Source organism: Mirounga leonina, unplaced genomic scaffold (genome assembly GCF_011800145.1).
Source record: "Mirounga leonina isolate KUSES-001 unplaced genomic scaffold, KU_Mleo_1.0 Mir_127, whole genome shotgun sequence".
NCBI classification, from domain to species: domain Eukaryota; kingdom Metazoa; phylum Chordata; class Mammalia; order Carnivora; family Phocidae; genus Mirounga; species Mirounga leonina.
The window spans coordinates 10,286,179-10,301,598 of record NW_023270316.1 but is presented as its reverse complement, the minus strand read 5'-3'; the positions used below and the strand labels follow the sequence as shown (position 1 = coordinate 10,301,598).

At 37.7% G+C, this 15,420-nt stretch overlaps 1 protein-coding gene across 1 annotated transcript in view; it reads right to left on the bottom strand.

The window, feature by feature from the left end:
• The window catches only part of NALCN (sodium leak channel, non-selective), a 295,448-nt gene that overhangs the window by 123,039 nt on the left and 156,989 nt on the right, over positions 1–15,420 (bottom strand). The gene's annotated exons all lie outside the window — the stretch shown is intronic.

Sequence of the window (15,420 nt, the reverse complement as noted above, 5' to 3'; positions counted from 1 at the left end):
CTTTCTTTCTTTCTTTCTTTCTTTCTTTCTTTCTTTCTTTCTTTCTTCCTTTCTTTCTTCTCTCCTCTCTCTCTTTCTTTCTAATAGAGAGGGGGTGGGTAGTGGGAGAGGGAGAGAGAATCTCAAGCAAGCTCTACACTCAGTGTAGAGCTTGACAGGGCTTGATCTCATGACCCTGAGATCATGACCTGAGCCAAAATCAAGAGTCAGAGGCTTAACCAAAAGAACCACCCAGGTGCCCCAAGAAGCAAATATTTCTAAATGATACTGCCATAGAGAGTAACTTAATAAAGACAAACACACTTTTCATGATTATTTTTTGTTTTATTTTCAAGGCACAGAATCAAGACCATGAAAGAGGCCAAGACCTAAATAAATAAACTAATTAATTAATTAATTAATTAAAATAGAGCATTCCAACAGAATCCAGCCAAGCTACAAGACTCATACTTTCTCTGCCAAGATCTTTGGTTAGTTCCATTCTGACAAGTTTTTCTTATTGAACATAGGGTTATATGTATAGCCCTGACTCATGTGTCTTTTATACATTAGTGCCAATAAATGTTTCCTAATGAGGATTTATGATAATGATGATGTCTGGGGAAAGTGAAAACTGGAATCTAGTGACTCTTTAAAAATGTCTTTATAGGCTTTAGTACAATGAAGTTGTAAATTGGACTCTCAGATTCCAGGATAATACAAAGATGGACAGAGCCCAAGATAAAAGCCCTGTTACATTGATAGGATCTTAGAGACAAAGTGGCCACTACAGATAATCTACTCTGACTCTTTTTGAAGATAAGGAAAATGAGGCTTAAGAATGATTGGTGATTAGCCCAAAGTCACCCTACTCATGTGTGACACTAACAAGTAACACTGAGTCATTATGACTCCAAAGTACGTCCTTTTCCAAGTACCACATTCTGTGTTCAGTGAGGTCTTGAATCCACTACTTTCCAAGCTGTACCCCACAGAGTAAGCTCTCTTAGGAGTTTGCTTTGCTAGGGACACTTACATGAACTGTTTTAGAAGTATGACATTAAATGCCTAGCACATAGTGGACCCATTTGAACAAAGGAGCAATTAATTGTTAAATGATTCTTGTACCAGAAGATAAGTTTTTCCACTTATTCTTTGTCCATGTGTGAAACACTTAACATCTCCTTGAGTTTATTTTTCTATAATCTCATCACCCTACGATGTGTCTTGTTCGCGAAAGTACGAAGTATGCTGTTATCGATGCTTGATATCAGCATTGTCAAGGACAATATAATACCTTCCCTGCCAGGGCGCCTAAGAGAATATTAGCTCTAACTCATCCTAAAAATGCTTCAGAAGACTTTGCAACACGTCATTTAACTTCATAAGTATGCCAACACATCATCAAGGGCAATTATTTTTTTCCCTGTTTTTTTTTTCCTGTCGAATATTTATTACGTACAAAGACAAGGAACACAGGTTCCAAAGATGATTCATATAAAAATATCAGACTGCTGTATTTTCTTCAACGAAGATGTCACCAGTGTGAAAGAGTGTGTGCATCCTAAAGACTCAGCAGCAATAGGGGAAGATCACAACACCCACCAGTATAAAGGGAATTTTACCCAACATGGATTTCTTTACCCCAAAATGACAGGCAAGCTTGTGATTAAATCCAACATCTATTCTTAGTACCTAGAGACCAAAAAATGCAGATGTACCTTTCAACTGCCTTGGGCACTAACCAAATTAATTTGTTTTCATCCACCACATTAGCTTTCATGAATACTCAGCTATTATGCATTCAGTAAATGCTCGGGAATGTGGAGCTATGGGATTGTAACCTGTTGCTGGCAGATAAGCAATGTGGGCAAGAACACTGGGGTTATCTTCTACTCTTTTCAGAGTCTCAGAAGAAGAAAAAAAAATCTCATTTCTGCACAGCTTAGCCACCTGAAAATGCATGTTGTAAGATGCTGTGAATTATATTTGAGAGCAATGCTTTGCTACAATGTGTGTCTTTCTAGCTGCTTACGTGGATAAACCAATGAAAAGTAGCGCCATGAAATAAGTCTATCACAGGCTGAAAATGAATTTGTGCTTTGCATGAAGGCTGCTATTTTATCCAGCAGATTTTTATCTGCTGAGATTTTATCCAGAAATTTAAATCCCGATGATTGAGATGTAACTCAAGTACACTTACATTGTCCACAGAATGTGTGTCCCTTGAAGAGTCTGCTTAGCTTACTTATTTAAACATGGATTGTTAGCGGTTTCTGGAGGCTTGAGGTGTCAGGCATTGAAATGAAGAAGACACGGTTTCTTCTACTAAGAAATTTATAATCAAAAGTGATAGAATAAGATGAAAATGACCAACTCTAATAAAAGGTAAAATGGAAAATATGGTGTAGAAGAGAACTATGGTAAAGCTATCAAGGAGCAAGTTAGATGTACAAATGTATCCCTTTTGGGTGAGGCAAGAACTGTTTGGGGAAAATGATGGCAAGTGACTGTCATGATGAAAACAAGTATGATGTAAACGGTGGAGAAGGGGGCTGGAGGAAGTCCTCTCTTTTCTCCGAGCTACCTGTTGTTATGTAATGCCAATTTCCTACCCTGTGGACCTCTTGTCCCTCCTTATGGGTATCCACCAGCTCTTTATAAATTAAGAAAACTAAACTTTTATCTATCATATATGTTTAAGGTATTTTCCTCTATCCATTTGCGGTATTTCTGCAAACAATAATTTTAAATTTCTATGTGGTCTAATTTGCTATTCTTTTATCTAAGGTAAAAAACAAAACAAAAAAACTTCTCTCATTGGAATATTAGACTTAAATGTACCCGTACTTTTATGAAGTATTTTTAGTTTCCTTATTTTATTATGTTTAACATGCTGAACCAGAAGTCACTATTTAAATCAGTCTAAATCTGGAATTTATTTTGGTATAAGAAGTGAGATAGGAATTAATCTTATTTTTTCTTTCAAATAGGTGATCACCTGACTCAGCATAATATAAATTAAAAAAAAATCTATCTTTTCACTTATTTGAAATAATCCCTTTCTTATGTAATGAATACTCATATAATTTCAGCTCTAATTCTAAATTTCTATTCTTTTCCATCAATCTAGCTGATCTCCAAATTGTCTAACAATTGTACATTTATTTTAATAACTGGTAAGATTCCTAGCTGCTCCTCAAACTTTTGTTTTCAGAATTCTTTCATTTATTTTTATATATTAATTCCTCGAAACATCTTGTTTTATTTGTTGAGATCACATTAGTCTAAGAAAAATTGATATTCTTATTCTCCAGTCTCATGGAAATGTTTATCTTTCCATTTATTAAGTTTTTATTCATGATTCTGAACAAATATTTCTTCTTATATGGTTTCCACACATTTCTTGTTAAGCTGATTAATATTATTTTTCAAAAATTTAATCAAGGTGATGCCATATCGTTAAAATATTGCATAGTAAAGGAACGTGATGATGGGTTTCTTAATGAATGATATGCATAAGCTATATGTTTTTCAGTCCTAATTGGTCTTTCATGCTTGTCAGTACACTGACAATCAACAGATTGATAGTCAATATGTTGACTATGAAAATATTGTTCACTGTGAGCCCGGTAATGTTCTCAGAGCCTACTTCCTCCTCCAGGGCTCCAGTGTATGACCTATATGGTACCAGAGGGAGAATGTTCCAGATTGAGCGGCTCCCTTTCTCACTGTCTGCTAATTGCTCAGAATCTGGCCCAGTTTAATGCACTTTATCTGAATCTTTGCTTTCTTAACACAATGTTCAGTTTAGTTTAGTTTAATTTTGGTTGAGATTTTCTGATTGTTTTTTCACACATTTCATTGGGAAAAGAAATATATACTTTTTTCCCTTCTACTTCCTATAGTTTCCAGATTCTCACGGGTTTTATCTATTGTTTGGAATAAGTTCCACTGTTACACTCCTATAGATGTTCTTCCTGAAGCCTTCACTTACCCCAAAACCATTTGATTCTTACTCTCAGATATTTCTCTTGGGGGTCCTCTTACTACTTGCTTTAATTTGGACTAATTGCTTTTTATATCCACTCCACAGTTGTCAGGATCTTGGTTTTTAACTTTCTTATCTAGATCTTTTGTTCTCTCCATTATAGTGTCAGAAAGTCATCCCAGAATCTCATCCCTACTCATGAGAGTCCTGTTTCAATGTCAGCTGGGTTTTCTTCTCTCTGTTTTGCTGTCTTCGTTTGAGGAGATGGGTCTGCAGGGACAGAAGTATTCGCTGGGGCTATGCGAAGTTATGCTTGGAATATCAAGCTTCAGATATTTCTTCAATTCAGATAGGTCCCAGAAATCTTTACTGCTGCCAGAGCCAACCAGTCCCAGGTGTTGGCAGCCTCCCATTCACCGGCTCTCTTAGCTGTCGCCAGGGGAGGGCAGACAGCCTGATTCTGCCCGTTTTGGTTCTCTGGAGGGAGGGAGAGGACAAGAGGGGCTCTCCTTGCCACCATGCCCCCAGGGCCACCTGTCCCCTCGTGGCTTCTGTTCTCTTCATACTCTCATTGTGCTGAACTTTTGTTTATTATGGGAGATAATTAGTTTATGGAAATTATGATTATTTTGCTTTCACTCTCAAGCTTTCTTCCTAGCTGGGAAAAATAAAATGGTGAGATCTAGCAGTTTATTTTCTCAGGTAAAACAGCTGGAACAAGTCATTTCTATACTTGGGGGTTTCTTGTTGTCCTTTTCCAGGCCTATGCATGCTCCCATGGCCTGGTCTCCTCAAATTGAGGGAGATGAGTACATGTTTTAGGATTTGCTTTTCCAATTTATTTTCTTCTCAACATCTGAAAAACAGGCTTAAGGCATGAGACTAGAGAGTTCATCCTTTATGATTTTCTGTTTCTCCCCCCCTTTCTTCCCTCCTTCCTAGTAGCTGCTATTCAAAGATAATGGTACAAAATTGTGGCCTTGCTTTTGTGTGGTTATTGCTGGTGTAATTTTTTCTGGCTGATAATTAACTGTTTTATTTGTTTCCTTAGGTTTTAGGGACAGAGGGTCTGTGATTTTGCTATTTCACCCCTCAAGTCCAAACCTACAGATGTAAATAGGAGTAAACAACTTTGTTTACAAGTGCTTTTACTTTTTAAAAGGATTATATTTTTTTCTTTAGAGAGAGAGAGAGTGAGTGCATGTGCATGTGCATGCAAATGCGGTGGGGGGGAGGGGCAGAGAGAGAGGGAGAGAGAGAATCTTAAGCAGGCCCAAGCCCAACTCCTGAGCTCCGACATGGGCCTTGATCTCACCACCCTGAGATAACGGCCTGAGCCCAAATCAAGAGTTAGTCACTTAACTCCTGGGTGGGACTGAGCCACCCAGGAGCCCCTACAAGTGCTTTTACTTTTTGATTGTGAATGACATAATCACATATTAAACACCACTATACAGGTCAGTCCGTTTCATACTGGAGGTGCTTGGCTACACTAACTGAATCAGGGATGAGCCGTTAAGCAGAGAATGGCCAGTTGCACTTAAGGTGATCAGGAATAAACAACTCTGCCTCATCAGAAAAGAACTAAACCAATCAAAAACATCTCTAATGAGCCTCCAGTGGAAGCTATAGAGAAAAATCACATTGTTGGCTGTAGCATCTGGACGTGAACAACTGAAGACTAGCTATACAGGTCAGTAGGAGCAAGAGGGGTCATGGAAAAGTCAGAGTTATGAGCATGTTGATAATCCAAGGAAGCAAAAATCTCTGAATGAACAGAAGTTAAGTGGGAAAGAAAACACAGAGTAGAGATGGCAATGATGTTCACTGAATGGAGAAGAAAGGTTGTGAAAATCACTGGTTCAGGGAGCACCTTTTTCTAATTGGAGTGCATCATATCCCTCAGATATGTGGGAACAAAACAAAGGGCAAGACCAGAGTAGAGGGTGAAAGCTGCAAGGCAGGAGTGTGACAAGGCGAGCTGTTCCAGGGGTGATGCAGGAGAAAACACATCTAAGAGTAGAGAACTAGGGTCCTGGGGTCACTGAAGGGCACGAGCACTGCAGTGGAGAGCCACAAAGTTCACTGTCAGCCCTTCTCAGCCTCCTTTGCTGGCATCTTCTCGATTAATCTCTACAAGCTACAGAGCCTCAGGGCTCGGTCCTCTGATCTCTTTTGTGCCTCTCAACACTAACTAGTTGGTCTCACTCATTCCAATGTCTTTAAATACTGTCTATATACTGACGACTCTAGTCCCACATCTGGAATCAACTCCATGGTCTCCACTTGGATGTGTATCGAACAGGAATCTCAAGCATTAGACATTCCACATCAAACTCTTTATGCCCTATTCCCCAAACCTGTTCCTTCTGTCTCCTTCCCAACTCGGAAGAATGAGAGCTCCGTTCTCCAAGGTACTCAGGCCAAAACCGCACAGACACTTTTGGTTCTTCCCATTTCCTCACATCCTGCATCCAGCCTATAAGGAAATCCTGCTAAATCCAACCTTGCTTGGTTCTTGGACTCAGTTCCACATTTATTCTCAATACTCCCTGATATCATTACTAAAACAGCTAATTTTCCCCCCAAGTAGCCCTACATTTTGGTGCTATCCTTTCTGGTCATAAACTGAGACTGGGGGACTTGAGTAAAAATAAGACTACCAAAGAGGGAGAAATAAGAAAAGTATTTTCATAGCTTCTCTTTTATTCCAACTAATAGCCTTGAATGTCGATCACAGATGGGATGAACAATGTCCCCTAGACCAGGCTTCCACCAGGGCCTTCAAGGGCCCATGCCAAAGTATTGGTGGCAGGTTGATCAAAGACAGGACATCTTTTTCTCTCTCAAGGCCCCAAGGATCCATTCTGACACCAAATCTCTTTCTGATGGACCTTCTTAGAGTTAGGTGAAAGCAATGCAAGAGTATTACCCTATACTGAAATAAACAGGCTATAAGTCTTTGTCCAGGCCTTGCAAAGCAGTTCATAACCCTTTAAAAAGATATCATGGATGCCCTTTGAAAACTTGATGGCCCAATGCATGTTTTGGGTTTTGAGCATATGTGGATATCAATTTAGGTTAAAAAAATAAATAAATATTCTTAAAAAGTAGGATGGGTAAACATCTCAGGTTTTGGTCAACATATAGCAAGCAGAATATACAGTATGATCCCACCTGTAATATACAAATCTAGATGTGTTCTTGCGTGCCTCAAAATGATTGAAATCCTATAAAATAAACTTAGTGCTTTGGGGACTGGAATGGGGAGGACTGAGGAACTAGGAAGGGGGGTAAATACTCTCTTTTGAATTTTTTAAAGTAATAGCTGTACTGAGATATATTTTACATACCATAAAATTCATCACTTAAAGTCTACAATTAAGTGTTGTGGCGCCTGGATAGCTCAGTCAGGTTAAGTGTCCAACTCTTGATTTCAGCTCAGGTCACAATCTTAGGGTCCTGAGACCAAGCCCCGTGTTGGGCTCCTTGGTCAGTGGGGAGCCTGCTGGAGATTCTCTCTCCCTCTTCTGCTTCCCCTCCCCCCCAAAATAAATAAATTTTTAAAAAAATAAACTCTACAATTAAGTGCTTTTAGTTTGTTTTCAGAGTTGTACAACATTACCACTATTTAATTTAAAAACGTTATCTCCACCTCCCCTCAAAAACTATGTACTCATTGGCATTCCCTCCCCATTCCTCCCTCCTGCAGCCTTTAGTAACCAATATACTTTCCATCTCTATGGATTTGCCTATTCTGCACATCTTCTATAAATGGAATCATACAATCTGTGGTCAGGGTTCATCCATGTTGTAGTGTGTATCAGCACTTTATTGCCAATTGATATTGCATTATAAAGCTAGACCACCTTTTATCTATTCATCAGTTGATGGATATTTGTTTTGTTTCCACTTTTTGGCTATTACGAATAATGCTCTATGAACATTCTTGTACAGGTTTTTGGGTGGACATAAAAATTCCTTTTCACTTAATATGCCTTTTGCCTTTTGTATTAAAATATATGTAAAAACAGATATTAATTTTATTTTGAAAAGTATACACATTAAACATTTTAAAACATGGTGAAGAATACCACCATGTCGACATACAACTTTCATTTTACCAATGTAATTTATATCTATTTTATCTATCTTTAGCTGGTTTCAAGAACTCTTTCTCTACAATAGATTTGCTTTCAAAAGGAAATCCATTTGACAACTTATATAGTGGCTCAACCTTTTTATGGGGAGTGTCCCTGCTGTGTCTTACTACCAGTCAGCTCTAAAATAGAAGATCTGACTTGATGGTATTCACTGAGTACAAAAGTGACACCTCCTTTGGTTTTAATTGTCTTAATTAGTCACCTACTCAATGTCCTTGTTTCTTTCTCCCCACTCAAAAAGCAGTAATATGTCGAGGAGTTTTATCCTCTGAAAACCCCACTAATGTCATGATCCTTTAATATTTTGTTGTATAGTTCCTTTTATTTAGAACTTACTCAACTATTCAAAGGTGTAATTTTTTAAAAAGATTTATTTATTTATTTGAGAGAGAGAGCATGAGCAGGGGGACGGGAAGAGAGGGAGAGAGAATCTGAAGCAGACTCTATGCTCAGCACAGAGCCCGATGCAGGGCTCATCCCACAACTGTGAGATCATGACCTGAGCCAAAACCAAGAGTTGGACACTCAACTGACCGAGCCACCCAGGTGCCCCTCACATTTACAATATTTAAAATGTGATCAATAAATAATAAATCTTGGACTTACCTAATGTTGGCTGGCAAAATCATAACTGATAAGATCAAGAGTATATGTGGATACTACCTAGATCCTGATACCTAGATCAAGGTCTTATGGAGAATTGGGGGGTGGAAAAACCCAATAAAAATGACATTTTTAATGTATTTTAAAATATACAGTAAATAAAAGCTCTAAGAGTAACCACTTACTGTGGCAAACTAAGTTATCCATAAATACAAACTCTGTGGATTTGAAATCTGGAGTGAAAATGGGAGCCATTTCTTTACTTCAGATTTCTCCTTAACGGTTTCGATGGAATTCCAGGGTCCAATTCAGTTATACTTTTCCCAGTTCTCCAATCTCCATCTCTCTGTCTTTTCTGGCCAACTCTTAGGAAAAATGCCAACTCCTAGGTGGGTCTGATTCTTCATGGCTGTGCCTACCCATCCGGCTGCTCTGAGGAGAGGGTTACCCCTAGGAAAACGGTGCCCCCTGCCCCTGGCTCCCAAAGGGGCCTCAACACTGTCCAGCAAGTCTCTTCCCTGTTTTTCGTGAGTCCATGACCAGCCACAAGCTTTCCAAAACGTCTTGTCATCTGCCATCTGACTAGCTTCATCCACCTCATCTCTGTCCTCACAAGAGATGGCCTTTCTAGAGGGGAGAGCTAAGAGTGCCGTTTAAAATAGAAGTTGAATGAACTGAGCATAAGACCTCAACCTTCTGTGAGTGGCAGAGCAGTAAGGCAAAGAACAAAGTGTTTAGCTTTGTAGTCACAGGGCCTGAGTTTGGGATCAAACTGCTGCCCGGCTTAGCAGCTCTGGGTGAAACACCGAGCCATCCTGACACCAAGCTTCCTCAAATGTGTGATAGTGTCACTCCGAAGACTGTTTTGAGAATCAAAATAAATACAGTATGTGTGAGCACTTTATAAACATGAAACACCATACAAGTAATATTTTTTAAGAAAAATTTTAAAAATCTCTCTCAAGGAAAAACAACTTTAATAACCCTTCTTTAAATTTCTGAATCCTATACAGTCTCTATGACTTAAAACTCCTGATGTCGTATCCAGGATGATTTCATTTTTATAAAGTTCAAAATTATATTGGATAAACTATATTTCTAAGAAGATACTTCCTTTTAGATACATGATTTTGAAAGTGTGACTGGTTTTGGTGGCATCATTTTATCTTTGGACTAAATAATTCCCTTCATATGCTCGATAGCTGTTCAGTGTCTCTATTTTATGATCTATTAATTGGTACTGGCTGTCAATTCGAAAACTTGGTTTTCATGCAATATATTTTCCAGTCCATCTTCCCAGACTATATTTTACCTGTAAATTACAGAAAAGGGCTACGGTAAATGTTTTGTTACTAACAGAAACTGAAAAATTGCCTTTCGGGGCTGTTAATTCATCTGGGTATTTACTGAGTAAACAGTCGAAATCATGTTGTTTGCCAATGGATCGATAATAGGCAGCTAAGTAAAATAGGATCTGTGCTTGAAGTTATCACATCACTGAGAGCTGAAAACACAGTGAAACACGGACTGGGTTTTGTTATAGGGCCGTGTTCTGGAAAGTTTAGTTACCAGTAACTTTTAAAGATTTTATTTATTTATTTGAGAGAGAATGAGAGACAGCACGAGAGGGAAGAGGGCAGAGGGAGAAGCAGACTCCCCGCCAAGCAGGGAGCCTGATGCGGGACTCGATCCCAGGACTCCAGGATCATGACCTGAGCCGAAGGCAGTCGCTTAACCAACTGAGCCACCCAGGCACCCACCAGTGACTTTTAAATGGTAAAGGTTTTGAAGCCCTGTGGGTCTCTCCCTTTATAGGAACTCTTTTGGGATTTGAGATCTGTTGAAACCAATTACTTTTGCTGTTAGTAGAAGTGAAATATTTAAAGTATTAATCTCTTTATAAAACGATTATGTCTTATTCCTTGTCACTGAGGAAGAAATAAAAGTTGAAACTGGAGGTTTTAATTAATTCTGTGACTGCCTTTTATATTGACAAAAAAGACCAAGCAGTTCTTTGCTTTTTTCCCGAAATGAACCCACATTATTTATTTCACTTCTATAATTCCTAAAATGTGCTTGTTGCCAAGCATTCCATTTAAACAAGTAAAAAGGAGGGGGGGCAAGTCTGTTTATTGGTCAAATTTTAGACCACTATGGAAAAGCCTTACTGAATCGAGACTAAAGTAATTGGCCTTAAATGTCAAAATGAGCTTGAATGTAATTAGAAGCAAAGCAGACATCAGAACATTATGCCTACTCCAGCAGCAAATTACTTACACTTAAATATAATTTCAAGAGTAAAAGGAAAGATGGCAGAAACTCATTTGCAAAAGCCAGTGAATCTTTTTCTCATCCTGAAAGTGTCTGTAGGTGTATCCAAACATCTCTTTTCTTTTCTTTTTATTTATTTATTTTAAAGATTTTATTCATTTATTTGAGAGAGAGAATGAGAGAGAGCACATGAGAGGGAGGAGGTTCAGAGAGAGAAGCAGGCTCCCTGCCGAGCAGGGAGCCCGATGTGGGACTCGATCCCGGGACTCCAGGATCATGACCTGAGCCGAAGGCAGTCGCTTAACCAACTGAGCCACCCAGGCGCCCCATCTCTTTTCTTTTAAACGGCCATGCTTGGGTTCACTTATAACTATAACACCATAACGGACAATGCAGACAAAATCATGGATTTGTAGTCTCCCGGGATTTCTTTCAGGATAAGATTAAAATGACATGAGGAGAGACGCTGAACCATGACTAGCATTTACATGGTGCTTTCCAGCTCCCGAAGCAGTTTATTGTCCATTATGTAGAACAACGTGAGCAATAGCCCCGTGAATGATTACTGTATGTACGGTAGTCAGAGGCCTCACGTGATTAACCTAGGCCTGCAGGTAGCAAATGGTGGCACTGGGTCTCTGCTGGGATTTGTTGCCTTCAAATTCCTGCTGTCCTTTTGAACACTGCAGGTACAAGACATCTAATAACTGCTGATTTCCTTTCATAATCTAAATTACTGAACCAAACAATGTAATATTTAAATTTTAGAAATATTTAAAACGTTTACCTTCTCTGTCTTACACAGTACTGGGGTACATGTCTAGAACTCCAACTATGCTCAACTGATTAATGAAAAGTAGATATCTCCAGTATCTTCTATTCTTTGCTAAAATAAACTCCACTCATTAACATTTTTCCATATGGAAAGAATATAACGCTTTCATTTTCATGAAAATCTAAAATGACAGAATTTTAGTTTGTTTTAATAATAAAAATATATTAATCATTTACGACGTAAAGGTTAAAGTTCCTATATTAGAAACATTTATCTTAAGGAAAAAAGATCAAGATGAACTGAATGAACTTAAATTTTTCCTCTAACAATCAATCTTTCTTGCAGAGCATGATGTTTTTAGTTGAAAGGTATACTTCCCACCGATTATGTTAAAATAATTTTGAAATGCAACCATCTAGCTGACAGAACAAACAGCTGTGAAAATGAGACCTGGAGGTTTATGCAAATAGGAAACTTCTGAATTAATTTTCTTCATAGAACAGACTGTCAAGTTTCTGGGAGTATTTATGCCCTATTTCTTAATTAGTGATTTTGCTAATGTCAGTCATATTAAATTTTCATGATGTAAATGATGCATTTCATTGGCAAATATGTGCCATAAAATCGCAGATGAAAGTTGACATTTTACTTTTGGTGTAATAAAGATTTAGTAATATATACAAAAGAAACAGGGCTCCTAAAAGCGCAGAAGTATGTCCTGTTGTTAAATGAGCTGAGGATTTATCAAGAAAAGTTCTGTAACGAAAGTACCACGGAGTCTACACAGGAAATTTCAGTGTTTTCTTACCACTGGTTTGTATAACGATGCTCAAGAACAAGGTTTTTCTATCTGGCTTCAAAGAGAAAGCAACTATGGTCAGAAAAAGCTTATAGTTTTGCATTTTCTTTTTTTTAAACCTATACTTTAGAAATGGAGTTTTGCTCCATTTGCTCCATTGTTTGCTCTCTTTGAATGGGCTTTGAATTATCATTTTTCTTCACTAAGTTCACAGATAATGAGCTTTACTGCAAATTATATTGTCTGCTCTTTTCTATCACAAATACAGATTTCAAAGCCTTGCCTCTATTCTGATAGTGCTTCTTTAGCACTCTAATACCTTAAAAAATAGATTTGATAGTTGTTTACAAATAAATGTTTAATTGAAATGATTTGACTTTAATAAAGGCTGATTTTATAAGTCATGAACTAAAATTCGTCTTTTTTTTTTTTTTTAAAGATTTTTATTTATTTGACAGAGAGAGATACAGCGAGAGAGGGAACACAAGCAGGGGGAGTGGAGAGGGAGAAGCAGGCCTCCTGCCGAGCAGGGAGCCCGATGCGGGGCTCGATCCCAGGACCCTGAGATCATGACCTGAGCCGAAGGCAGACGCCTAATGACTGAGCCACCCAGGCGCCCCTAAAATTCGTCTTATTATATAACTAAAATTAGTCTTCTACAACTTTTATGTCTCTAGTAAGAGTAGATATATAAAGGGACACATTATATATTTTTGTCGGGGCATTTATATGTATTTGAAACAAAACTGAATTCAGCTACAAACATAGTTGTTATTACGCTTTTTTGCTTAATATTTTATCACCTCCATGAGTGTCATGCATGGCTTACCTCATAAGTTAGGCTGTAAAAATATAGTTTTGATAACTGTATGACATGCCACCACATTTAAAATTTATTTAGACATTCCATGGTGGTTGGACATTAAAGTTGTCTCAAAATTTTCACAATGCTACAAAGAGCATTTTTTTAAAGATCAATCTTTGTGTGCATCTCTGGTTATTTTCCTGGAGTAGATTTCTAGAAATGCAATCACTAGATCAAAGAGAAAAAATGCTTTTTGGTGTCTTCATATATAATGAAAAACGATTCCCAGAAGAGTCACACAAATGTTCACTGCCCCATGCAATGTCTGAGAGGGCTTTCTGCCAGCAATGCTCATCACCATTAGCCAAAAATAAAAATAACATACAGATCTTGTCCATTCAACACTTTCTTTCTGACATGCATTATAAATTAAGGTTGTATCTTCATGTTTTCCTTTGTTCTTAAAAATTATTTATGGTGGTTATTTTTGACTTGTTTGAAAAGTCAAATTCATTCCCTGAGGCCTAGAAATTTCTTGACCATCCAAGATGAAAGATGATATTTTCTCTTTGTTTTTCACCTCTTCACACTTCAAATATCCTTGCTATAATTCATCTGGAAGGCATTTTGATACAGAGTACAGGGAGACTCTGGTATCCCCAATATCGCTTGTTTGATAATAATTAGTCTTGTAATCACTCACTGTGATACTTTCTTTGCCAGATGTCTTTTTAATGCATGTTTGTCCATTCATTTGTATGTTAACCCTAAATCACACTCTTTATTATAGTAGCCTTGTACATTCTCGTTGGTTCTCACCAATTTTTGATGATGCTCCTCACTGCTTTTTCTTTTTATTATAACATCTATAATGTGGGGAAAATACTTCCTTAATAGGTTTTTTGGGGGATTACATTAGATATATGCGGATATCTATGTGTGTATATGTGTACTTCTCTCTCTCTATGGAACCTTCTTGTTATAAGGGCCACGCATGTAAAAAGTTTCATATACAGTAATTATTACTATCAGTAATAATGACCCCTGGGGAAATGTCTTCCTTGACTTAATCAGGAATAATTATGCTTCTCTACAAAGTAGTTTGTTTTTACCTTATTATCACTTTTCATCTACCTAAGTCTGTATTTGTTAGAAAAACTGGAGTCACCCTTGTGCCTCAACTCCAGCAAACACGGATGTCTTCATGGTGCACTTTTGTGTTTTGGGTTTCGTTTTTGTGTTCACTGTAATTTCGATTTTGTTTTCCCTTTAGATTAATTCTCTTAAATTTGGCTTAAATTTATTTGATCTGGCTATAATCCTTATCGACACATTATATTCTTTTTGGAATAGGATCAAATATAATAAACATTTCTTTGCATGTCTTGTTGAAGTGGCAGCAATTTTAAGACTACTTTAATCATTTTTATATAGTTAGATAATGCAGAAATATATTCTTCCTTGCATTCCAAGACAGTGCCCCCTTTCTTTTATTTTGCCATGTCTTTTCATAAGTCCCATTGGTTTTACTGCCTCTTTTCACTCAGCCTGAAAAATGTGGCTTATCCAAAGAGAAAGGATATGTGGTATTGTCCACACTATTAGCGGAATTATTTTCTTGTCACTCATATTAATATGCATACTTTATCATCGAATCTCCAGTTTTTCTTACAGCAATGTATCCAGTACATCTCTGTTGGTTTGAAGCAGGATTTTTGTCCTTTGCCCACTGCCTTCTCCCTAGGATTCTGAATTGAATAAAATGCATGTGGAAAACTAAAATAACAACAAAAACAATGGAAGCAATACTACAGACCAAATCCTGAACTAGCTACCAGGATTCTTTCTATATCTAGTCCCTGCCTGGCCTCTACTATTTTTCCCTTTTTGTATTGCATTATACAGGATAAAAGGATGTAAGCTGTTCATTTCCATTTGCCTAGTACAGCTGCCCTCACCTCCTCACCCCCAGTCTGCACACACATGTACTCAGCTCACTCATGTGCATACATAAACTTTATCCCATCATGTTTC